Genomic DNA, 25595 nt, shown 5'->3' with positions numbered 1-25595 from the left:
TTTGGGCAGAGCCGGCTCTGTTTGAGGGGGATAAGTTGAGTGCACATCAGTGGACTGAGTGTTGAGCAAAAGGTCTTTATGGGTAGTTAAGCTTAGGCCCAAATAATATAAGTGAAGTTGGGGAATGCATCTTGCAATACTTATTTGTTCAGCTGTGTGTGTTTGGGTGGTGTTGAAATGTCTGTGCTACTTGCAGGCACAGGCTGGAGGTCTCATGCAGGGAATAGTTAACTTCTGTGGGTATTTTGCAGGGATCTATTTGGAGAATGCAGCTGGTTAAAATTAGTAGAATGTAGCAGGTGACATTCTGCTGTTTCATCTCAGAAGGAAACATGTGGCAAGCATGGATGTCCTCTTTCTTCATTATCTTGTTAAGTACATCCAATCTCATAGTATTGTGTTAAACCTAAGTGTGTTTTCCTTTTTTCTGGAAGGGTTGACTTTAACTTGATGAAGGTAATTATTTTTCACCCTACTTATAAACAAAAAATCCTGCTGCATGGGGGGGAAAACCCCACACCTGTCTTTATTTTTTCCATGCATTTCAGATGTGACTTCTGAACATGTGCTTAATTGACTATTCCTTTCAGAAATGTTTTTAGCTTTTTTTCTCTCCTTCTGGCAAGGATTTGCTTAATGTGGCCTCACTCTTCTGTGTTTCTACCCAGAATTGTTCAATAAACCTGAAAAGTGGCTGCAGCAACCAGTGCTCTGTTCAGTTCTCATTCATTGCCTAAACTATACCAGGCTAAATGCCCTTCCTTTAGAAGTACAGGGTGTATGTTAATTACAGAGTAACTTAAATTCTTCCAGACCTGCAGGAGGCTTGTACTGAATTCCTTGCCTTGTGTAGGTCTCCTAATAAACTCAGGATCTGCCTGTTAAGTTAATTGCATGTCCTTTATTCTCTAATAATCTGTGTCATCTGTGTAGCTTCATCCATCTGATGTTCTTCAGGCTCTTTCACAAAGAGGGAGGAGGGAAGCTTTTTATTCTTTCCAGTAGAATACTCTATCTTTCCCTGTGTAGGCAAAAGTACTCTGAAGGATGTTAATGCTCCTCCTTAAATGAGTGTAAAGCACAAATTTTTGTATGAAATAAACTTATCAGTGGTGACCCATGAGGCCTGGCTGAACAATGGAAGGACATAAGCTGCAGAAGTATCTGAACTCCAAATGCAGTGCTGGCTCTTGGTTTAACTGCAGGTCTCTGTTCCAATTTATTAGGCATCTGAAGTCCTGATGAAATGATGCCCTAATAATAGCACCCTGTATGAGCTTCTTGCAACAGGTACGTTCAACTGAGTGTCCCCAAAGTGTCTGTGGCAGCCTGGGCACAAGTTGGGCTCAAGCACATCCAAATCTCCACTGTTAAGTTCTAGCATTTCAAAACTTGCTGAACAGTGAGTAGGCAATTGACGGGGATTCTTAATTTTTAAGAAAGTAATCATCATGAGAGGTGGCCCTTGCTACCTGGCAGGGGATTGGTCTTCACTGGTTTTCATCAAAACACTCAGGCTTTCCAAATAATGTCCTGAAGGAAATGGTTCTTGACAAAAGAGTTCTTAATTACACTCTATTTCACATTTATTCTACATCCTGATCTTTATGGCAAGCAAGTGTAATGGTTTACTTCTGAGAAACTGGCGTTGTGGCCTGTCCCTTGGGGACTTCTGGGGTAGCATGGAGAATTACAGCTACCATTAAACTTCTTGGAGCAATCACAAATTGAAAACACAAGAAGCTGGGAAAAGTGTCTTGCAATTATCTTTGAGTCACAAATTTGCAGCAACACCTAATTCACTTCTAAATTAGAAAGGAGATGTTCTGGTGCTGAGAAACATGCCTGCATATTTTAGCAATATGATGAATTGCTTAGATCCTTTCAATCTAGTGTCGTTTCAAGTGTTGACTCTATCTGCATACAGTATTCTAATTAGTACAAACAATAGTTAGATGACAATGGTGAAGTCTTTAGCAAGTATGAATCAGTATGTTTCTACACCTTGCTAGACTCTTGCATGGGAAATGGTGCAGGGAATACTTAATAGCTTCCGAAGGTGAAAACAAAGCCTTCAGTTTGTATATCAGGAAGTCTGGTGGTGATGCAAAATGTGGATAATAGATATAAGAGCTTGTCTTGAACAACTGCTTTCTTGCTCTGCTGCTGGGAATAGTTTTTTTTCTGGCAGCCTTCCCCCTTTGAATGCTGCAGCTATGCCATTGAAAGCATTTTGTACTCTAAATGCAGCTATGGTTCTGGAAATTAGCATTATCCTTTTGTAAAAACAGTCAGCTGGGGGCAGAGTGGGAGCTTGAGTTTCCTAGCGGGGCTCACCTGGGCTGTTCCCAAAGAAAGCTCATTGCTTGGCAGGGGGTGGTGTACCTTGGGCTCCTCCGAGAGCTGCCTTGGGGTAACAGTGACCTTGGCAAAGGGTGGGGAACTCGGGGGTGAGGGACAGAGCTCTGCCTTTGGCATATCACATAGTTAAAGGGCACCAACTCATGCCGTGTGTGGTCTTTGCAGCATCAGAGCTCCTGGTTTGTGGTGGGCTTGGTCCTGTGGTGTGGAAGCTTCAGAGCTTGGAGGCTTTGGCTGTGTGTGAGCTACAAGATGGTGTTGGGTGACAAGTACAGCCCTGCTAGTGACTAATGCCACTGAAGTGTAGCGTATGGAGCTGCTGTTCACTGGGGATGCAGCAAAACAAGCTAGACATAATGAAATTTAGAGTAACTCCAAAATCATGCCAGCAGCTCTGCTTTTGCCTAAGGTGGTGCGAAGCCATTACCCCTCATGGGAGGGTTTGCTGTTTGTGCCTATCTGGAGAGACCATTGTTTCTTCCTGCTGGCCCTGGGTTGTCGCCATATAATTTCTGCTATGTGTGTGGCTTTCATGAAAGTTTCCTATACAAGAAATGGCTTCTGTCAAGCATGTATTGCCTGGGTGAAACAGTGGATAGACTCCACAGTGCTGAAATTGGAAAGAGTGCAACTCCCTTATTGTCTCTCCATGACCTGTCTGAAGCTTTGCTGCTGATCTGTGTGCTTTATCTCCGCATGAAGCTAATTTTTTTTTGAGTAACTTTCCTCTGAACTTGGTCAATCCTGTAAATTGACAAGACAAAAAAAAAAAATCCTGTAGTGTGTACTAAATGCAGTGTGAATGAATGCTCATGGGATGGTCAAGGACACTTTCAGAAAGACCTGCTTTGGAAATAACTGCTAAATTAGGCAAATTATGCATTTGCTTATTAGTGATTCTGCACTGCAGTTATGCCTTTTGTGAGTTACTCCTCAAAAATATGGGATTTACTTCTCAAGGAAAAACAACCACTAAGAATAATAGTCATTACCAATTCCCTGGGTGATGGCTAATTTTGAGCCTGAAATTCAATTGTATAAAAAAAAAAAATACTTCAAGTGAAATAAATCTTTAGATGTACTTTGGGAGGAATCTGATTATTAGAGCAATTTAAAATAGAAGGAATAGTAATTAATGCTTTCGCCCTTTAAGAAAAACTCTGCATGCCCATTAACTAATTACTCTCCTGCCTGCTGATATTAAACTTAATGCTGAAACATTGCATTTGTATCCACAGCTGCCTTTTTTTCTATAAATAATTTTAATTATGCGCACAGAAAATTGTAAAGCACTTGCATTGTGCTAGAGTACTGAGATTTAATTATTACTTTATTGCATGTAAAGAGGGAACTTGGTTAATAACTCTGAAAACCTAGACCAAAGTGTATAATGGTGCTTCTACAAAACAAGTATTTTCATACCTGCAGTGATTGAAGTCAGGCTGTGACACTTGATTATTTTATTTACTCTTTCCACTTTGACTACTTTCCAGTCAAAAATCCAGGCTGTGTTTTCTGCTAGAATTTTCCTACTGAAAGGAATTAATATAAGCTCTGCTGATCCCAGAGCAACCTGAGGTTGTTTTCTACGACTTCCTATGATGTCTAATAAGATACAAATTCCCACCTGCAGCTTTTCTCATAGGACACTTGCTTGTATCCTCTTTCTTCTGTGTAGATTCCAGAGTCCTTCACCTGAACGCTCCATAATAAGTTTTGTCCAACCCCAAAATGCACTTCACCCAGCTCCTACAGAAAGTCCTACCCACCTTGAGGCAATGACCCCCTTCAGTTTGCAGGACTTCCGAGAGAGAGCTTCTTTCCTTAATTCATCTTTGTGGGTTTCACAAAAGGACACCGGTCTAATTGTTTTCCTTTGTCCTCAGAGAAACTCTGTGCTGCTTTGTGTGCTCTGGCTCGTACTGGTGAGGTTACTGGGCTGCTTCTGCCCTCAGTCAGTCTGTGTTCACTTTGATGGACCTTTAATCATGTAGCCTGACAGCCTTGGGTCTAAAGGGGTCGTTAGTGGTATGGAAGGCAGGGCTGGCTTGATGGCATGCATCTACATAGAAAATCCTGCTCCAGGGAGATACCTCATTTTCAGCTGCCTGAGTAGTAGGGCTGCTGTAGGTGACCGGAGAGAAGGAAGGAGAGTGTGTTTTGGCTTCACTGCTCCTCCTTTGCTTCGCTTAAATCCTCCAAACACTGAAGACAAAATGCCATTGGAAGGAAGATTTCTGTGAGAGCATCAACTCATGGAAACTCATCACTAGGATCAGCTGGTGAAGTGATGCCTGTTTTGTCCAGTTTTAGGACTTTTCTGATGGACAAGCTCAAGCTAACTTCACTGAGCTGCAGCAGATCTGTCATGCCAGGCCCTGATTAAAAATGTTCATATAAAGGGTCCCTCTAGCACTGTACACTGACTCCAGCAGAGGTCTAAGTGAATGCTTAGGGAGGGGTAATGATTTGCCTTGAGTGCTCCCCTGTCCTCTATCTTTCAGCCCAGAGAACTTCCTGAGCTGGGAATGGTTTCTGTCTATTTATATTACTCAGTGAACTTCTCTTTACATAATTTCTAGAAGAAACTTGGTAACTTCAGAAAGAATACTTTGTCTCCTAAACCTGAACATCCCTTAGCTTGTTTGGCTGAATTAATTGATTTTTGTTTTAAGTACAAACTTTTTTGCTCTGCCCATCCTGTCATAGCAAAGACCACTACAGAGTTGAAAGCTAGGCAGAGCATACAAGTCCTGAGGGCATTTATTCTACTTCCAAGAACTGACTTGCAAAGGTAGCTGCCTGCTAATGTGGCTGTTGAGCAAGCTGTGGGAGCAGGAGTGCTTCTGTGCAGCACAGGAGAGACCCTGGGAGTCTGTGGAGCAGAGGTCATGGAGGCTGCTTTTCTTTCCAGGTTTTTTCCATTTTCTTAACATGAAACTACTTTTTAACTGGAGCTGTCAGAAACAGAAAGATAAGCAAGGTTGTGGCTAGGCCTTGGGGTCAAATTTGGGAAGGCACATCCACATTTCCCAGCAGGAGACAAGTGGGGACTGACATACACTTGCACAGAAAGTATTGCACGAAAGAAACTGATAAGGCTAACAGGGTGCTTGTCACTTAAGACATCTCAGATTTTAAGGGAAAGAAAAATGTGTGGGAAAAATTGAGTTGGTATGGTGCAGCAGAATCCTTTAAGAACAAGAGAGAAGTCTATCTTGGTGGATGAGTTGACAAAATGTTCTTGTGTTAGATCTGGGCTGCACAGTGTTACAACATCCTGGAGGATGCAATAGTCTCATCTTTCATACGAGAAAAGCTTCCAGAGCAACGTAGCGAACTTTGAAATTGTACCTTGGATTTATATCCCTACCATGCAGTATGTCAGCCCAAATGATGTGAGTCTAGGCCACTAGTGTCTAGCCCCTAGCATTGTGACTCCTTGCACTCGTGGTGACATCTGTATCTTGCTCTTTAGGATTTGCCTGTTTCTGTGATGACTAGCACTGATCTCTTGGCATGTTGAAGGACCTGTGTTTGGCTCTGCTGCTACAGCCATCCTTGTTCCTGTGTCCTGCAGCCCAGTGGTTTCTACTTTGCACTCTCCAAATGGCTTGTGGTCCTCCGTATATACTTAGTGTGTTTCCTTTCCTGCCTCCAAGGCCTCCAGCTGCTCCATTGCTTTGATCCTCTTGGCCACCTCTGCTCCCACCTGCCTTTCCCAGGTGTAAGGACCCTACTGCTGGGCTCCTGCCCAAGCCCTGAATGGGCCAGGGGACTCTTCTGAAGGGAGAGGGGAACCTCTGAGCTGCCCCTTCTTCCTTTCCCTCTTCTGTGAAAACGGCAGCAGGTTGCAAAAAGAGTCTGCAAAGTGCTTTAATATTAACCCGTGAGGTAGGCAAGTCAGGCAAGCAGGTATTTCTTCAGAAGGGATAAGCAGAACCATACTTGGGTTAGTGCTGCAGAGCTCTTAGGGTCTGTTTTGGTCTCAGTCAGCAGTACAGCTTGCAAGTATGTGTTGGGAGCTCGCTGCAGGCACAGATAGTTCTTCCCCCTGCCGTTCTCGAACTACTGGCTGGGTCCTGAGGAAAGCTAAAAAGTTAAAGAAATTTAAAGGCATGCTTTTAAGATGTCACTTCTGTTACTTGTTTTTCCTTAATAGGAGAAAAATGTTCGTTCTCTTCTCCATCCTCAGTAAAATTGTTATTGGGGCAGAGTTGGAGGGAATGAAGTCTGACTATCTACTCTCTTTTTGAACCAGAAGATTTTTATCAGACTCTTAGAATGTCTTTTTTTCTGAATGGTAGAGCAGAATTGTCATCAGAAATACTAGGTTACAGATATATGTAACCTGATAGAAATCACAAATAACAGGTCTTTTCAAGGGGCAGCCTCATTGCCTGAGGTCTTTTAAATCAAATTAGGGAAAATAAGTGGGGAGCTGTTTCCTTTTTGTCTTGGAGACATAATTTTTCAGGCCACTTTTTTCCTGTGAAATATTACTTGTTTTTTTTTTTTAGGCTCAGCACAAAGTTTGAGGTGCTAATCTGGCTTACTGTTGACTACTCCCAAATTTGCTGACCCCAAAGATCCTGGGAATTCCTAGGTTCTTCTTGGACTTTACTTATTTTCTAGCACTGTTGTAAAATAGTTTTCTTGGGGAACTTTGCACCAAATTCCCATGGGCTTCAAATAGGAAACTTGTAGGCAAACACAGGAAATGTTGCTGTGTGCATTTTGCTGTTTGTCACAGAGTGTCTTAATGTATATTTAGTCCTCCCGTAATGCTAAAACAGAAATTGTGTTTGAGTACCTTTAGAAATAAATATTGACGTCTACTGGTTCCCATGTTTTCAACTGGCTTTCTGCAAACAGAAAGTGTCCACTTGGTTTTGGGGAAATGCTATAGACTTTTGCTACTGCAATGCTCCAGAACGTAGTTTCAAAGTCAGTGATTCTGTGCTCAGAGATGCCACAACTGTAGAATGGTGAAATGTCTCAGGGTTATCATTACAGGCCAATGTGAGTTTGAAACAATGTCAGTGACCTAAGGTATATCTGTAACTTTAGGTGCCTGCAGGTAGATGTTAGGACATGACTTTGTTAAACCTCATTCAATATAACTTTGGGCTGTCTCCATACTATGGTTCAGTCCCTTGCATCAAATGTGGATGTGTGGTTTCAGGGAGGTTTAAACAGCTAGCTGATCTAAGAACTAGTTTTTTGGGGGATTAGATTTGTCTGGTCAATAAACTACTATGGTCAGTTTTGCATCCATGTTGCATCCCTATGCTCAGCACAAGGAGGGGACAGAAACATGCAGATAGGGACAGAATCGCTTTTCTTGCAGACATTCTCCTGTCAGTCTGCATGACTTGTCATATAAAAGTACACTTCTGCATGAAAATGCATCAGCTACTTATTATGCTGTCTGTTTTGGCCCTTTGATTGTATTGGAAGAGCTTTTCGCTCTGATAGCTTGTCAGTCTACCGTGTGTGCTCCTGAGAGGCATTCTGTGTCTTGGAGAAACCAAATCCAGTAGATGCTCCTGTTGCCATAGTGACAGTCCCTTTTTAATAACAGTAAATAATTGTGCAACTGATCAGCTCATTAGTTGCTGGTGCAGAGGCTCTAATTTGCCTCTGTTGCCTTGCACACTGAAAAGCCTCAAGACTAGTGAGCAAGAACAGACCTCTATCCATGTTTCTTGTAGTGCATCAAGGCAGCATGCTGGTTTTGGCTGAGGTAGTTAACTTTCTTCATAGTAGCTGATATGGGGCTATGGTTTTGGATTTGTGCTGGAAACAGTGTTGATAATGCCGAGATGTTTTCGATACTGCTGAGCAGTGCTTACCCAGAGTCAAGGCCTTTTCTGCTTCTCACCCCACCAGCAAGCAGGAGGGGGGGCACTAGAAGTTGGGAGGGGACACAGCTGGGACAGCTGACCCCGACTGCCCAAAGGGATATTCCATACCATATGATATCATGCACAGCAATTAAACTAGGGGAAATGTTGGCCCAAGGGGCTGCTGCTTGGGGACTGGCAGGGCATTGGTGCACTGGTGGTGAGCAATTGCTCTAATTTGAATGGCTTGTCTGTCTTGAGTTTTATTTCTCTCTGTTATTTTCCTTTTCATTACAATTTATTAATTTATTGTATTTCAGTTATCAAACTGTCTTTATCTCACTGCATGAGTTTTCTCACTCTTACCCTTCCAATTCTCCCCATCCTGCTGGGGGGGAGTGAGCAAGCAGCTGTGTGGTGCTTTGTTCCCAGCTGAGGTTAAACCATGACAGGCAGAAGCAGGTTTAGTTTTAAAAGGAAATCTTCCCCCACACTTACATGGCATGCAAATCAGGTAAGCGTTTAATGGAAAATTTGTGGGGCAAGTTCAATATGACTACTAATAACAGCTAAAGTCCTCTTTGGCAGTTGCAGCCAGGTCTGAGGACTATCTCCCTGCAGCATGGGTGGCCTTGTGAGGCACTATGCCCCAGTAAGAGTGTCTTTTCCTTCTCCTGAACAGCTCCCTGCCCTTGGTTCTTCTTTCTTCTGCCTGCTAAGAGAAAGCAGGATGGTCTTGCTACCTTGTGATGACCACCAGAATTAAAGCTACAGCTGAGCCTGTTGCTCAGGGCACCAGAGGGCTGCCTGGGCTCATGACAAACTTGCTATAAGGTGGATTGACTATTTATTTTATGCCTGTTCTAACCCATCTCTCCCAGAGCAAATTCAGGTCAATGTACAACATTTGCATGTGGTATTATTCCCTGTGGGGAAATAGGAGTATTACCCTAGCCTATAAACAAAAGACTGGAGGAAAGAAATCTTTTGGGACTGCACGGTGTTCTCATGGTGGTGTAAGAACTGAATCCAGATCTGCCATGGACTCGACTAGAGCAGAGCTCTGGCTCAGAAGCTTATGCTAAACTGAATAAATCATCCAGGTGCTGACAGCCAGCTTCTGGTGTAACATTTTTTTTAAATTGAATTGGAAAGTCAGATGCAGAATCTTCAGATCCAAAGACTTGAAACTGTGCTCTCTGTTTTACTAACACTTCTTACAGTTTTCAGGAGCTCTTGTGCCTTCCACAGGGAAGCAGCTAATGTTACATATGAGCTTGCATGCCTCACTAGTAAGTGTCATTTCTTCTAAGCAGTGAAGGACATAGGACCTGTGAACTGATCAAAAACACTTCATGTGAGAACTCGGAGGGCATCTCTCACCTGGATGGTCTCAGAATGCAGCTATTGTAATTCAGTCAACAATAACAAACATCTTGTGATTTGTTTTGCAAACCAAAACCTTTCTGGTATGAATGCTTCTTACTTTTATTTTTCATTATCTTGGCAATGTTTCCTGTTGTGTCTTGGAGTACATCTTCCAATTCCCTCCAAACCTACCAAGGCAAGAGCCAAGCTAAGAAAATGTGCATACATTTTCACAAAATTTCCCTGACAAATAATTGGAGAGGCCCTTGCATTAAGAAAATGCACCCAGAATTTAAACCAAGCTCTTGTGATCACTTAGCTAATGTTTTGCCATTAGGAACATGCCCCATGTCTTCTAGTGACAGAATCAGGAGTTACATTTTTCCTGTCAAAACCACTTTTTTCCACTTAGCTGACCTGCCTCTATGTATTTGATGTATAGTCAGAAACCTCCTTCAAACTGGGAAGGGACTAATCAGTTGTCAACTGCTGACATGGTTGTTTTCGCTCAGCTTCTAATGAAGCAGATGTCTCTGGAGTTGGTAGGATTTTATCTCTGTGTAAGTCTAGAGTACAAAATTTGAATACAGGCCTTAGGCTTTGACTAGCAAGGAATAAATTGGAAAGGGAGATTGTGATTTCTTCTGGAGTCTTAGGGATAGCCGTGGGGGCCTCTGAACTTTGCCACCTGATACCACAGCAGAAATACTGCCTCAGGCCTTGCCTTACGATTGGGGTTTGTTGTTGTTACTTGTTAGTTATGGTTTAAGTGAGACACTTGGGACACAATGCAATGGGACTGGAGAGGAGATGAAGCATTGCTTGTATTGATTTCCTCAGAGGTGACTTCTGCAAGCATCTCCTCTCTTTCCTGTCTCCCCCCCTTCTCCTCATTCCTGCCCCCATTAAAATGGGACTACATGTGAGGAGAGGCTTGCATTTTTCTCGAGTGAGGAGAAAATCCCTTAGCAGGGAAACAAGGAAAAGTGACTCAGTAAAAGTTGAAGTGTTGAACCCATCTTAGGTAGTATTATCAGCTGCTGAAATAAAGGAAAAGATAAAAAAGTTAGGCTGGCATCTAAGGGATGGAGCCTCCTTTTATCTCAGTATAAATGCCAAATAATAGCTACTACCTTGTCTCGGGGAACGAGACAAAACATCACTGCATTAATTTCTTCCTCTCCCTGAGCTGGGTGGAGAGCTGCCATTCCCCTTGTGGGATACCCACTGCCCTGCATGCGAGATGTCTGTGAGGCTCAGCAGCTGCTGCTCTTTCCCAACAAGCTTATGGGAAGGAAAATAGTAGTGTTACCTCCCATGCAAACCCTGCACTGCTTCTCTAGTCACAGCCATGCACACAGCAGTAAAAAAATCAGAGGTTTTTTTTCTGTGTGGAGAGTGTACCTCTCTCAAATTGCTATATCCATCATGAAATGGGATAAGGCAGTATCAAAAAAACAAAACCAAAAAACCCCCTTTATTTTGCAAAATGGAACAATTAAAGTATCAGACTTGAAATTTTGTCATTGTCTTTGTAGGCAAATTTATCATTAAGCTTGAAGTGAGCATTTTAAAACCATTTTGTTAGTCTAACATTATCAAACCAAGGCATTTTAATGCTGCTTCACTTCAATATATAGATTTCAAAGATTTTCTTTCTCATGAACTGTTTTGCTTTTTGATGAAACTGCGCTCTGTCAGTATGAAGTTTAGGGTGGGGTAGAGAACCGGGAAGTAAGACGATAGCCCCTGGGGATTGGATTCTACACAGAAAATGGATGTCTCTTGTTCTCTGCCATTATTTATGATGTAAAGAGCAGGCAGAAAGGGCTTTTTCTCCCTCCAGATGCCCCTCACCCTGCCCCAGTTTCCACGACTGACTATGCAAGTCAGATCCTGAGAAACAAGTTGTCTGGGTGATATGTGGTATAATAGATTTACAAACTTATTTAGGTCCATCAATAATGACTTTTCTAAGGCTTTAGGGTTCCCTATTAATAGAGTTGGGAAAACATAATGCCAAACTTTCCCTGACTGAAGTAAGAATTGTCCTGGCTGCTCTGTCTGCTGAAGCTAATTTCTTCCCTGATGTTGGTGGCAGAAGATAATAGAACAGGCAGAGACCACTGCCTTCACCATGTGCTTCAGGCTGGGAGTGTCAGGAACAGTGTGGGCTCAAGGATTGGGTTTTACTGGGCAAAAAATGATTCTTCTTGGTGAATTTGGTATTAGAGAATGAGCAGAAAAACCTGGGAGCATGCAGATTTTTCATCAGGGTTATGTGTGTTCAATGGATGGCTTACCTAGCCTTGATTTCACAAAAAATTCTAATATTTTGTACAGATGCAGTCCATTGCTTTCATTGTACTTGGCTTTAAAATAGTGATAATCATGTGCCTTAGTATCTTACTGAATAAAGGCCCATGTAAGTGGGCTGACAAATAGCTGTCTGAATCGGGCTGCTGAGCACAAGCAGGGAACAAACTGTACAATGAGACACAGTGACTAAGTAGGCTCTCTGACCTGCACTACTGCCCCTCTTGCTTCGTGTGTACCGCCGGCTTGCTTGAAAGATGTAGTTCTGCCACTTAAACCTGGATAGAAAAGATGTATGGACAAATCTGGCTCTGTGTGGGATGGAGGGCTCAGCTCTAGTGAGCAATTCTCCTAAATATCCTTTGGACAGCTTTGCCATGTTGCCCCATATTGCTGCCTCCTCTAGTCATTCCAAGTCAAAAATTAGGATTGCAGACTGGCAGTTGTACCAAGTTTATCCACACTTCTCTTCTTGACTTAACTTTGCCTGAGATTTCATCTGCAGGCCTGAGTTAAGAACTACATGCAGATTCTTTCACTGCCTGACCCTTTAAATAAAAAGGGGGAAGGGGGAAAATAGCTGAGCAGTCTCTGGCTTGCAGGTAGCTATTTGAGAGGATCTTGCAGTAGCTTTGAGCTCTGCTCTTTGTAGATGGATATATGTCAGCAAAGATTGTCACAGGAGATAAAAGATCTGTAGTAGAAATTAGGGAAAAACTAGATTAAAAAATGGTTCTGCATCCTCATCCTGCAAACTCTTCTGAGCCTGTGAAGTTGCTGCTGAATTTGCCAGCACAGCTCACTTCTGTAGCTATCCTAGCTATCAGTGTTCTTCAAATTTCAACCAAAATGTCAGAAAGGAACCTCTTCTTGTGACTTCTGGAACTCTTGCCTCTGATCAGGTGAGCAGCTTGCTATGCTGAAGGCAAGTAATAAAGCAGTACTTCTGGATGCCTGGTGAGTGCCTTGTGGAGTCTTGCAGTGATGACAGAGCAAAAGGAAAAAATCAAAATAATATTCTAAAATAAATGACTGAGCTGTCTCTATTCCTGGTGTTCTAGGTTGCACTGAAACAATAGCATGAAGAAGCAGATGTTGGGTTAAAAACTCCTGGTTTGTAATCTAAGAGAGGTGGGTTGAATACTGTGCTCTGCTAGTGATTTCTCACGTGCTCTTGATTAAGGCTGTCTCTGACTCCAGTGCCCAAAAGTGGTATTATAGCTGGGATAGACTTGAACTGGTCTTAAATTGCCTCGCTCATGTATTTAATAGATAATGCAACTGCAGCAGTATGGCAGTCATCCTGTGTTGAATGCTGTGCTTCCACAGCTACCGTGCAAGGTGTCCGTTCAGAGCTGGCTTGCCCGTGAGCAGTCGTGTGCGTCAGCTGTAGCGTGGGTGTACTGTCAGTCACTGAGCTTCCTCATGACAGCTTCCCCACCTGTAAATAGGGCATGATGAGGCTTTCCTGTCTGTAGTCTCTCTTGCTCTCTCCAGAATGGCTCTTCAGGGCAGGGATTGTTTTTCTTCAGGTGTGTGCACATGTGTACGTATAGATAACTGCACATTATGAGAACCGAAGGGCCTCTGCCTCGGTAATGTGCGATACCTCCAAAATAAGAATTATAGTGTCAGGAAAAAAGTGCAAAAACCATATTTTGAAAACTGCTAGCTCAAAAAGAATTTCTGCTGTTTCTCGAACAGGCAGATGTACTACAACTGCATGTAACATGAGATTTGACAGAATTAGCCACTGCTGATGGAGTAGATATTGTAATTTGTCTGATTATGTACTTTTCCTTCAAAAGGCTCCCTTATGAATTAATGGGGTGGGGCAAGTGTCTCAATTATGTAAGTTACTGACAGAAATGCCAGCTAGGAGCATGCCTCCTTTCTAGTACAGGAAGAAATTGGGTATATTTTCTATTTACTTACACCTTCCCATGCTACAGGTATCTTCTGTAGGCAGTCACTCGTCCTTTTGATGTACTACAAATATTCTGATTGCCAGTCTATATCTAAGAGCTTATCAGGTTTGAGCTCAGGCTTTCTTGCTTCGGTTACACAGCTACAGTAATTGTACTCTACTCCTTAACCTTTCTAACAGTATTTTAGTATAGAGAAGAGATTGCTTGAGTCAAATAATTTAGGAAAATGGGGAGTTTAGCTGGGCTTTTCAAAAGCTTCAAACCAGAGATAGTCCAGCTCTGAGATATAAGTTGCAAACTACAGAAAGTGTGCTCCAAACTTGAGAAGTGAGCTGGAAAAGATCAATATGCTTTGTCTGAGGCTTTTCTTTCACTATTTTTGGAAATGTGTTACAAAGAATACAAGAAGACATAAAAGCCTGTATAGAAAAGATGTCAGTATGAACTGGGAATACTGGGGGCTATCCTCTGACTCTAAAAAGTTTTATAAAAGAGTCTTGGAAAGCCTGGTTGTTTTCAGCAAAGCAGGAGGTCTAAATAGAAATCACAAACTTGAATTTTTATACTAAAATCTTACTACTCATTGTTCTAGCAGTAGTAATCGCACAACTTCAGGGCGTTTTCTGTCAAATTGTTGCCAATGGGACTGTAAGAGCATAAAGCTGGTCAACGTAAGTCTTTAGGAAACATTCTTCCAGATGGTTTCACCCTAGCAATGACAGCAAAAGCAATCACGACTTTCAGCAGTAGCCCATTTTAACTTTCTACCAGTTCAGTTTCAATTGACCTTAGAGTTTGATGCGAGAGTTGTGCTTTCTAGAGCTTTTCCCTTTTGAGAGTGCTACACTTCTAAATGTTATCATCTGCAATCATGTTCATGCTCTTACTTGTCACTGCTAGCAGTAGCTCAACCCAAGTTTTAGGGTTTTTAGTCTCGAACTTGGTACTCCTTTGCACCACAACTGAATTCTTACTACAAGGTTCATGTGTACAGCCCCTGTGTAAATGAGAGCTGAAGTACATTGCTGCTCTTTAGCTAAGCCTGGGGACTATGGTGTGGTAGATCTGTCATGACGCATGTTCTGCTGTGCTCTCCTCTTGTAACCGGCTGGACTCGGTGTGCTCATGAGTTGGTTTTGCCAGGTCTGTGTCACCTTCTCGAGTTGCTTAGTCCCCTTAAGTGTTTAGGAAACAAAACAAAGTTGCAGGGTAAGATTTGGGAATGCGTGAGTTCTGACAACTTCTACAGGAAATGTGATACTGTTCTTGCTTCTACATAAGAAAATACTATGTTATTCCAGAGCTACAGAAACTTATGTTTGCTCAACAGTCTAGTGGATTTTGGTCAACTCTGCTCTCCCAGGTATGATGCTGATTCACCTGAAAGACTTGAGGCTTTTCAAGAAAGCTTGCCATTTGGAGGGTAAGTCCACAAGACCTGGATATCAAAATTCCTGGGGGAACTCTTTGCCCTGAGTGAAGATCTCTGGGCTCAGACTTTTAAAGCAAGTCAACTGATTTTTTGCTTGAAAACAGGTCAGGGAGTGCTCAAATACCTGGACAGGTGCAGTGAAGGGGAACCTTGGCTGCTCCTCAGCTTTTACAATTGCCTTATGGAAAAAGAGGCTGCCTTTCTCAGCCTGGCACAGCACTGGGCATCTTGCATCCAGGGTCCAGCCTCACTGTTCCTCACAAAGCTGTGGATACATATCCTGTGGGCATAGCACTTCACCCCAAAGGCCCCAGTAGAGGTGAACTCCCCCCAGAGTCTTGATCCCTTGTCTCCACAGCAGGTGATAAATAGCTGATTCAAATGGATTGATCTGGACACTGCTGCCAAGGCCTGGATATAGTGTGTTGGTTGATTTTTGTTTTGGAAGAACTACAGCCTGGACCTCACTGGATATATTTTTAGGAGGTCTTTCAACATCTTTACTAGAGCTTTTACCCACAGTTCTTACCTAAAGCCTCTTGCGTTTCTGTGAAGTATTTGTCACAGCTCATGGTGACTTGGGACATTGGAGGAAAGAGATGTGGTGTTCCCCAGCGAATCTGAAATAGTTGGGGGGTGTTGTTGACAAGTAGGAGATGAGAGAGTAAAAAAAAAAAAAAACAGGACCCGAAGGGTACAAAATAACAGAGAAATTACTTAGTAGAATACAAAAAAGATAATTGATGGTGATATGCCAGGTGAAGGGAAAGGACAAGATGACTTGCAAAAGGAACAGAGTAACATTAAGAATCTGCTATTCCCTGGGAAAAACACCATGTCCTTTAGACATTAAGGACATTAAAAAAATGCAGAAGGAGGGAGAGTGAGAAAAGGAGTGAATTAAAGTGCTATAAAATACTGCTAATGGTTTAATCCTTAGTTACGGATATTCAGAGTTCATGTCCATAGGGTCATGTGGACTAGCATGAGGTGTTTCTTTACGAATTTTAGATGTGCTTCAACTGACTCACCTGAACAAGTCAAAAGCTATTTACTTCTGTGGGATTAATGAGTTGGAGCTGGAGTTTGGCCTTCATCAGGCTGAAACTGATGTGCCTTATAGAAGAGATGAGCAAAACAGCTGGTGCTAGCGGTACAGTGTCCTGCTGTCCTCAGGATGGAGATATTCAATCACATTTGATTGAAAGTTCTTGGGACTCTTCCAGCATGAAAAGGCATGAGGAGCCACCTTGCATATGGAGTGGGATGTGCAGGGGGAAAAACTGGGTCACAGGAATGTGACTTAGCCACCAGGTTTATGTCTGGATTAGGATGACCTAACTGGATAAATATCAAATAAGGAGACACATGAAGTGGCAGATCAGCTACCTGATGCAATGAGGTTCATGTGAAGGAAGATTCATGGTTGCACAGTTTTAACTCATGATATGATAAAGCTGAGTGCTCAAAGCCAAATCTCTGTCACTTGATTTAACTGGGTCATGAAGACAAATCTGAAGTTAATTTTGATATGTGGATGAAGGAGAACAGACCAACTAAGGTTTATTTAAAAATTGTATTGGCTTTGTGTGGCAAGGTTTTGGTAGCGGGGCAGAGGGTTACAGGGGTGGCTTCTGTAAGAAGCTGCTGGAAGCTTCCCCTGTGTTCGAGAGCCAACGCCAGCTGGCTCTAAGACGGACCCGCCGCCGGCCAAGGCTGAGCCCATCAGCGATAGTGGTAATGCCTCTGTGATAACACTTTTAAGAAGGGAAAAAAAGTTGAGACAAACAGAAAATGGCAGCTGGAGACAGGAGTGAGAACGTGTAAGAGAAACAACCCTGCGGACACCAAGGTCAGTGAAGGAGGTGGGGGAGGAGATGCTCCTGGTGCTGGAGCAGAGATTCCCCTGCAGCCTGTGGTGAAGACCCTGGTGAGGCAGGCTGTCCCCCTGCAGTCCGTGGAGGTCCACGGTGGAGCAGATCTCCACCTGCAGCCCGGGGAGGACCCCATGCTGGAGCAGGTGGGTTCCCAAAGGAGGCTGTGACCCCGTGGGAAGCCCGTGCTGGAGCAGGCTCCTGGCAGGACCTGTGGATCCATAGAGAGAGGAGCCCATGCTGGAGCAGGTTTTCTGGCAGGACTTGTGACCCCGTGGGGGACCCACGCTGGAGCAGTGTGCTCCTGAAGGGACTGCACACCGTGGGAAGGACCCATGCTGGAGCAGTTCGTGAAGAACTGCAGCCTGTGGGAATGGCCCATGTTGGAGAAAGTTCGTGGAGGACTGTCTCCTGTGGGTGGGACCCCATGCTGGAGCAGGGGAAGAGTGTGATGAGGCCTCCCCCTGAGGAGGATGAAGAAGCAGAAAATGTGTGATGAAACGACCATAAACCCCACCTCCATCCCCCTGTGCTGCTGGCGGGGCTTGGTAGAGAATCCAGGAGTGAAGTTGTGCCCGGGAAGAAGGGAGGGGTGGAGGGAAGGTGTTCTGAGGTTTGGTTTTATTTCTCATTACCCTACTCTGGTTGATTTGTAATAAATTGAGTTAATTTTCCCCAAGCTGAGTCTGTTTTGCCTGTGACGGTAATTGGTGAGTGATCTCTCCTGTCCTTATCTCAACCCGCAAGCTCTTTGTTATATTTGTCTCTCCCCTGTCCAGCTGAGGAGGGGAAGTGATAGAGTGGCTTTGGTGGGTACCTGGTGTCCAGCCAGGGTCAACCCACCACAAAAATAATTTTAAAAAACGGCTAATAGGTAATGGTGACTTGTAAAGGTCTTCAAGTGAATGGAGTCATCAGTCTGTAGAGAACTTGACTCCTCCACTGGAAGAAGTGAAAATCATCAACTTTTTAAAATGTGTGTTGACTTTTGATTCCTGTCAGGCAGGCTCTTGATATGCCCATTTACAGCACTGGGAACTGAGAACTCTATCTATAACCTGAAATAGTTGAGTATATTAGTGATCACTTCATTCTGACTAGTAGGAGGATGTGGAATTGGCTTTAAAAAGCAACAATTCAACTTGTAACTGGATTCCATATTTCAGCAGGAGAAAAAAACATTGCTGTTTTTGTCAGAACTGACAAGTACATTGGCCTGCAATAACTCGGGGAAACAAGGCAGATTGTTTTCCTGTACCCATTAATAGCTCAGGTGGAAGATAAAAGGCTTTGTAAAAGACATGTAAAAACTCAAATCATATAAAGGAAAGGAGAATGTTCATTTTTTTCATAATTTTTAGCAGGTCATTGGGCTGACTGAGGCTCGTAGGCAATGGAGAGTGGTAAGTGGCCATTTTGACTTTGGTAGAAATTGCATCAGTTTAAGTGATACCTTAAGACATACAGTGCCTGACAAATTAGAGTATCAATAAAAGACCTGAAGCATTTACTGAAGCTGTTTTTGAACTAAGGTGACACAGAATTAACACAGTCTTTTGGCTCAATTTTACCAAAAAGTTAGCAGTGCAAAACTGCAGCAGACGCTCATGCAGAAGCAAGGGGAAATGTTGACACTTTCACTAGTGGACTTTAAATTTCAGTTAAATAAGTGTTTTACCACTAAAATTTTTCATATGGCACTTAAATGAGACTGGGTTACTGTTATTAGAGTTTTGGGCACTATTTCGTCATGAGGAATGAGATTAATTAGCCCGGTTGCATTGAAAAGGTCCCTTTAGTTTGTGTGGTGTGCTTCAAACCATGCCTCTGTGCAAATTCTTGAGCTAATATCTGCATGCCAGATTCTAAAAAAGCAAGAATCTGGATATCAGGTTAACAAATCAGTTCTTGTAGGTCTTTGATCATAATCAGATCAGTTTTGAGCATATCTGAGGTTCTCAGAAGTAATTTGTATAACTTTCAAAGTGCTCTGGACTTGAGGCATTTCCTTTTCCCTGCCATGTGTGCACACTTTCCAAAGCCTACACATGGAACTGGTAATCTTCTGCAACACAAGCTTTTTTTGCTTTTTTTTTCCTGGCTGAAGTGTCTTTTGCCTGAAGTTTTGGGGCACAATGCAAAAATCAAAAGTAGATGTGAATCTAGCAAGGTAGGTATGTAAGCCAAGTACCTGAGCAATTCTGAGATCAAGCAGTATGCTTTCAGAGATCAGGCTTGTATGAATGCTAAAATATCTGGTGGCAATATGCATAATGTTTTATTTGTATTTTGAGACTGTCTGGGATGGGATTCATGCAGTGGTGGATGTAGTCTTATGAATTCTTGTGTGGTGTGCTTTAGAGACTGGGGCCTGGCCCTGAGAAACTGTATTCATCCTACTTGATCCTCACAAGTGTGAGCAATGTCTTATAGGATTAAGACCTTGAATGAAGGTATTGGAGGTAAACACCATGAAATAATACAGGCTTGGGGCTCCAGAGAAGACTGCACCAAGCTTCCAGAACAAAGCACGTTTAAAGCAGATAAACATTCAACCAAATTTCTGTAACTGAGACCTGTGTCTGTTATTGTAACGTTCTCCAAGACCAGTGTTTTCTGCTGGAAATAAGATATAACCTGCTTGAATGTTTTGGTTTTTTCCTGGTAGTGACAGTCTGAAACCAGTGGAAGTCTTGATATTGGTCTTGATTTGGATGAAAAGGCTTGTGATTAACTGTATATTCATTTAATTATCTACAGAGGGGTTGGAAAGAAGCTGAAAATACCTTCACTGACTACACTTTAGAGCATAAGGATGCTTTTGTATAGAAACTTGTATTCTGCAGAACACTTCAGGCAATACTAAGTATTTGCGTTCCTAAAGTTTTCCATTTGCAAGACTTTGTCAGTGCCCGGATAACTGCTCTCTTCACAGATGCAAACCCATCAGAAGTCAATTTGTTTAAAAAAAACCAAAACAACAACAACAAAACCTTTTTAAAGCATGCTTGTGTGGATAAGATGTCGCCTGAGCTGTTGTGACAATTATTCCATTGGGAAATTATTTATGCCACAATGCTTGTGACAAGATGGTATGTAAAAGGAGCTGGACAACTTTATTCAGAAATGGACTCTTGCTTTGCTGTTCAGCACAGTAAGTCTCTGGTTTGGGAAGAAAGGACTTGCCCTGCTGTGTAAATGAGTAACAATAAATGGAGCATAACATTGTTCTTGATAAAGATAACTTATGCTGGGACCTGACAGGTCCTTTACGTCCAATGAACTGGAGTAAGATTCCCAGTAACATGTAAGGAGTTGAATTTTGGATGTCTAGGACTACCACCCTGGACCTGTTTATTGTTGGGCTTGTGATAAAAGTAACAGGACTAAACCGGGATGTTTTAGCTCTTACTGGAGCAGACTTATGCAGGAGCAGGATCCTTTGATTAGTTTTCAGTTGCTCTGCTTCCTATTGAAGTACACCTAATTTCTTGAACCGGCACCCTGAAACTGTACTACCTGTGCAGCTGATTGCCCTGGCAAGAGTGAAATGATGAGCAAATAATGCCTTTTACAAAGTTTGTCTTGGGGAGTATGTTGGGATGGACAGGTAGTGTGATCCAATGAACTCAGCTGAGGTAGCAACTCCTAAATGGCCGTTGCAGATTGGCAGGTCTTAGACCTGCCTTGCAGTAGCTCCTATTGCACTGGGGGAGAAGGATGCTGTTGGCATTGGCAAAGTGGCTGGAAGATGTTAATCAGAGGATGAAGCCTTGCAAGTATTTTATTTGTCTGAACTTGATCTTCATCAAATCTTGATTATTTAAAAAATACCTTGCAAAAATATAAATGTTAGTTTTGGATGATACTTGGAAACATTTTTTTCCACCTGGGGTTTAGTTGTGAATTTTGTCTTGCCTTTTTTTAAAAAAACCTGTTTTAATTATTAAGATAGAAAAATGAGAAATCAAACATAAAACATATGCTGCTGATATTGCAAGGGGTGAGGTGAACTTATTTAAATGTCACAGAGCCTCTTTCTGTCATTGAGCCACAAAGTATTTGAGCAAACAGATCACTAACTCAGTTCAATAAACCCATGCTTAGGCAACACTGAGGCTAACAGAAAGGAGGGCTTTGTAAAGGTCATATACATGAGTCCGTCTGTGTAGGGCTGTATACTCTGTCTGTTCTCAGAGGTTGCTCTCCCCACCCCAAACACTTTTGAAATGTTTAAAATCTGATGTGACATGGAATGTTAGCGGTTAGACTGGATTAGAAGGTAACTAACCCTTCCCTTGTGATACTCCTGGTAGCATGTAATCAGAACTGCAGTGCTCGGTCTCATCCCTTGGGGAAGTGAGCTGCCATCCTCTTGTCTGAAGAGGGATGTCCTTTGCAAATCTTTTGGTGCTTTATGGCCTATGCTTTGAGAAATGCTGCTTTAGCTGGAGCAGTTCAGCCGTGTTCATACAACTCTTTGCTTCAAGGCTTTATCCTTTGAACATTGCTACATTTTTTGCCCTCTTTTAGAATTAACAAATCTTCATCTCATTTAAATGCTTCATTTGGAACCTCTGTCATGTGGCAATGACATATTTCTGTGGCTTTATAGATGAGAAATGTAGTGGAAAAGAGGATCATAGGGAAAAAGCCAACAACCACCCCACATAAAAACATAATAATTATCCTATAATTATTACTGTACCTCCTATTCGTCATCCAAGCAGTAATTTGTGTTGTATTCTAGAGCTGCAGGAAATGAAGTTTTCACTAGCTCCTTCTGTTTTGGACTTTGTTTTGAGGTGATAAAAAAATTTTGAACTGGTATCCTTCGCATAGCAAAATGTAGGTCCATGGGATGCTTTCAGGTTGTAGGGCTACTAAGTTACTGTAAAGTGGTATTCAGAGGGGGTATTGTCCCTGAATTGCCTGAAAGTAGAAAGCTGCTCTGTGAATCTATTCCACTTCTTGTAGCTGGTGGAGTTTAATTACTTGTCCCCCTTGTCTCTCTATGGCTACTGTCCCCCTTGTCTCTCTATGGCCGCTGTCCCCCAGTGGAGAACAAGACTATCACTTCTTGTATCTTATCTCTAAAATGTAAACCAGTCCCCTTTCTGGAGCAGCGTGGTACTCGGAGAAGCTCCAGCAACCTTTTTCAGTTCTGAAGTGACAACCTTTCCTTCCAGTGAAAGTCTAGTCTCTGATAAGAAAACCTTTTTACCTAGAACCTGTGTTTCTGTTTCCCAGTGTATGGTTGCCGGTATGATAGTTGCCCTGATTAAAACAAACAAGCCAACCCCCCCAAACAGCAACCAATGCTCTCCATTTGTTGTAGCTTTTGGTTGTGATGCTTCTACTCAGGGCTGCTATCTATAAGCAGCTCTCATCTTTTATACAAGATCATGTAAGCAGATTCAATCTTCTCTTGACTAGATCAAGTCTGACTTTTGTCTGCTGTTTCTTTCTTTAAAGTGGGGAAAAGTGAAGGGTCCCTGGAGAACTTAAAAAATAAAAATAAAATCTGAAAAATTATTCTGCTTATTATTTCATATTGATCTTTTGTTCTCTGAGTAGAGAAAGCTTTTCCCTGCCTCTCATGTGTGGAAATAAGAGTATGAAAATAAGTCCAGGTACTTGATGTCAATTATAGTGATACTATTTAAATGCAAATTTTGTTTTGGTTAGGCTGATCCAATAAGATGAATAGAGGGCATTTATGTGAATAAGCATATTGTAATAAGACAATGAAGTATTTGTAATTTTGGTTGTTACCATTTTCCTTTCTCCCAGAGGATGAGTTGGCTAGGTTTTCAGGAACACAGGGAGGGATGGGAGTGGCACTTGACATTCAGTGTTGTGGAATAAAATTGTATAGAGCCATAGGCTGCAGACTGAAACCGATCAGGTTCATTAGATGCCCAACAAAAGAGAGGACTTGCAGGTTTTCATTAGCAGCATGCTAATAGGAAACTGTAGGGAAGCAATCTAATGTCAACCTTTGGAGACATGATTTTTAGAGTATGATAACTTTTTTTAGAGTTGCGTCCCCCCTCCCTGCTTTGGAGATTTATTGGTAATACACCCACTAACTTAGTCATACGAACGAAATCATTCTTGTACACATTGTCTGTGTATACCAAGCAACTTATTTTCATACTGGTAGCTAAAATTAGTTAAAAGAAATTGCACCACTGATGCAAATATCAAGAAAATTCAAATGTTGACATCTATTTTATTTAGACATAAAGCCTGAGCTAAGCTTCTAGGCTCCCTCTATAGTCAATGGAGGCTAGGTGACACCTCCAGAAAGACTTAGAATGGAAAAAATTGCTCTTTAGAGATGTTTTTCTACTTCCATAGGTTATGGAAAGAATCTGGATGAGGTTTTTTAGATTTGATACCTGTCAAATTAACCTAGAAGATTAATTGACTCCTAAAGGACTGAAGAGTATTTCTTGCTGCTCTAAAAGTCAATGTGCACTGAGTTCAGTTACGTAAGTTTGCAGTGGTAGCGTTGTCTGGGATTCAGTTCTGCTATGGTGGAATTCTTTCAAATGAATAACTAGGGACCTGTTCAGCAGAAATAAGGTTATTCTATCCTTTACCTCACTCTAAGGTATGCTGAACCTCACTCAAATAAAAAATCAAGGCAGGAAATTAATGGGCTGTTGGTATCTTATAAAATACTAGATTTAAACCACACCGAAAGGAGTCTCCAACATCATCTTTTACTGTTACCTCAAGGTATTCCACATGCATTGCTTTTTAAGTTTGCACTCAGCTTTTTTCAAAACCAGCAATTTGTTCTAAACCCTTAATGTATTACAGCACACTGGGGGGGGGGAATGAGTGTAAGTGCTACTTGTTTAGAAGCAGTTGTGACTTGTTTTCATTATATTTTTTTGCAAACCTTTGAGGTCTTGAATGTTGCTACTCTGAAATGTAGTGCTCCTGGAAATGGTGATTGGCCTGAATTTTTATATCAAGGTAACTTCAGATACTGCAGACTGGCCTTGTCCTATAAAATCTGCAAAAGATATTGCAAACAGGACCAACGTTTAAAAATGAGTGGTATAACCACAATACTGTTGATCTAAAACATTTGGGAATGTAGCTAATGTTTAGTCTTTATACTTTAAATATTCTTGCTTTCTTCTTTTTTTTAATGACACTTGAGGTATCTTTTAAGCTTCCCCCCATGCACAGTCCTGAAAGCAAAATACTTGCTTTCTATTTTAAAAGAAATACTGAGATTGCTAGACAACCACTGAGCCATGTTCATCTCTTGTAGCAGGCACTCCAGGTAAGAGCATGGCCTCAGTTTCTCTGAAGGTGGCTTGTGTGTAGTCTGCAGTCTAAATGCTTTCAGTGAGCTTTCTCTTTCAATCTTCCTGCATGGAGAGCTGTGGCTATCTAGGATTTGGATTTACACACAGCAGTGAGGTATCGCAAAGTAGAGGTATGAGTTCAGGTCATGACAGCTGGCTGTCTATCAGTACAATAGTGTAGAAGTCATGTCCCTAAGTCTGGTTTAGTAGCGCCGTTGGATAATTTATCAAGCTGAGGATACCACTGCACTCTAGGTCTCCGGCCATATTACTTAATATACCATACTGCATTTGTAATGATCGAAGAATAACTGGTAAAGATGAGACTCCTGTTCCTTAATGATAATGCACAATGGCTGTTAGACCATTAAAACAGTAAGGTAGGACTTCACTTTCTTATATTGACCACGTGTGCAAGATGAAATTGTCTCTTGATTTACCTCCCTTTATAAGAAGAGTTTTCTTTGTCTTAGGACTGCAATGTTTTAAGATTCTGGATAATATGCAGTGGTGACTCGAAGACCACTTGTCATGGTTTAACCCCAGCCAGCAACTAAGCACCATGCAGCTGCTCACTCACTCCCCCCCCATCCAGTGGGATGGGGGAGAAAATCGGGGAAAAAGAAGTAAAATTTGTGGGTTGAGATAAGAATGGTTTAATAGAACAGAAAAGAAGAAACTAATAATGATAACACTAATAAAATGACAACAGTAGTAATAAAAGGATTGAAATGTACAAATGATGCACAGGGCAATTGCTCACCATCCGCCGACCGACACCCAGTTAGTCCCCGAGCGGTGATTCCCCACCCCATTTCCCTGTTCCTATACTAGATGGGACGTCCCATGGTATGGAATACCCCGTTGGCCAGTTTGGGTCAGGTGCCCTGGCTGTGTCCTGTGCCAACTTCTTGTGCCCCTCCAGCTTTCTTGCTGGCTGGGGATGAGAAGCTGAAAAACCCTTGACTTTAGCCTAAACACTACTGAGCAACAACTGAAAACATCAGTGTGTTATCAACATTCTTCCCATACTGAACTCAAAACATAGCACTGTACCAGCTACTAGGAAGACAGTTAACTCTATCCCAGCTGAAACCAGGACACCACTTTGCTCTATTCTGAGTGGAAATTTGGCCCCA

The sequence above is a fragment of the Haliaeetus albicilla genome, chromosome 11 (assembly GCF_947461875.1).
Source record: "Haliaeetus albicilla chromosome 11, bHalAlb1.1, whole genome shotgun sequence".
NCBI lineage: Eukaryota > Metazoa > Chordata > Aves > Accipitriformes > Accipitridae > Haliaeetus > Haliaeetus albicilla.
The sequence above is the reverse complement of the archived record's forward strand: the minus strand, read 5'-3'. Positions refer to the sequence as shown.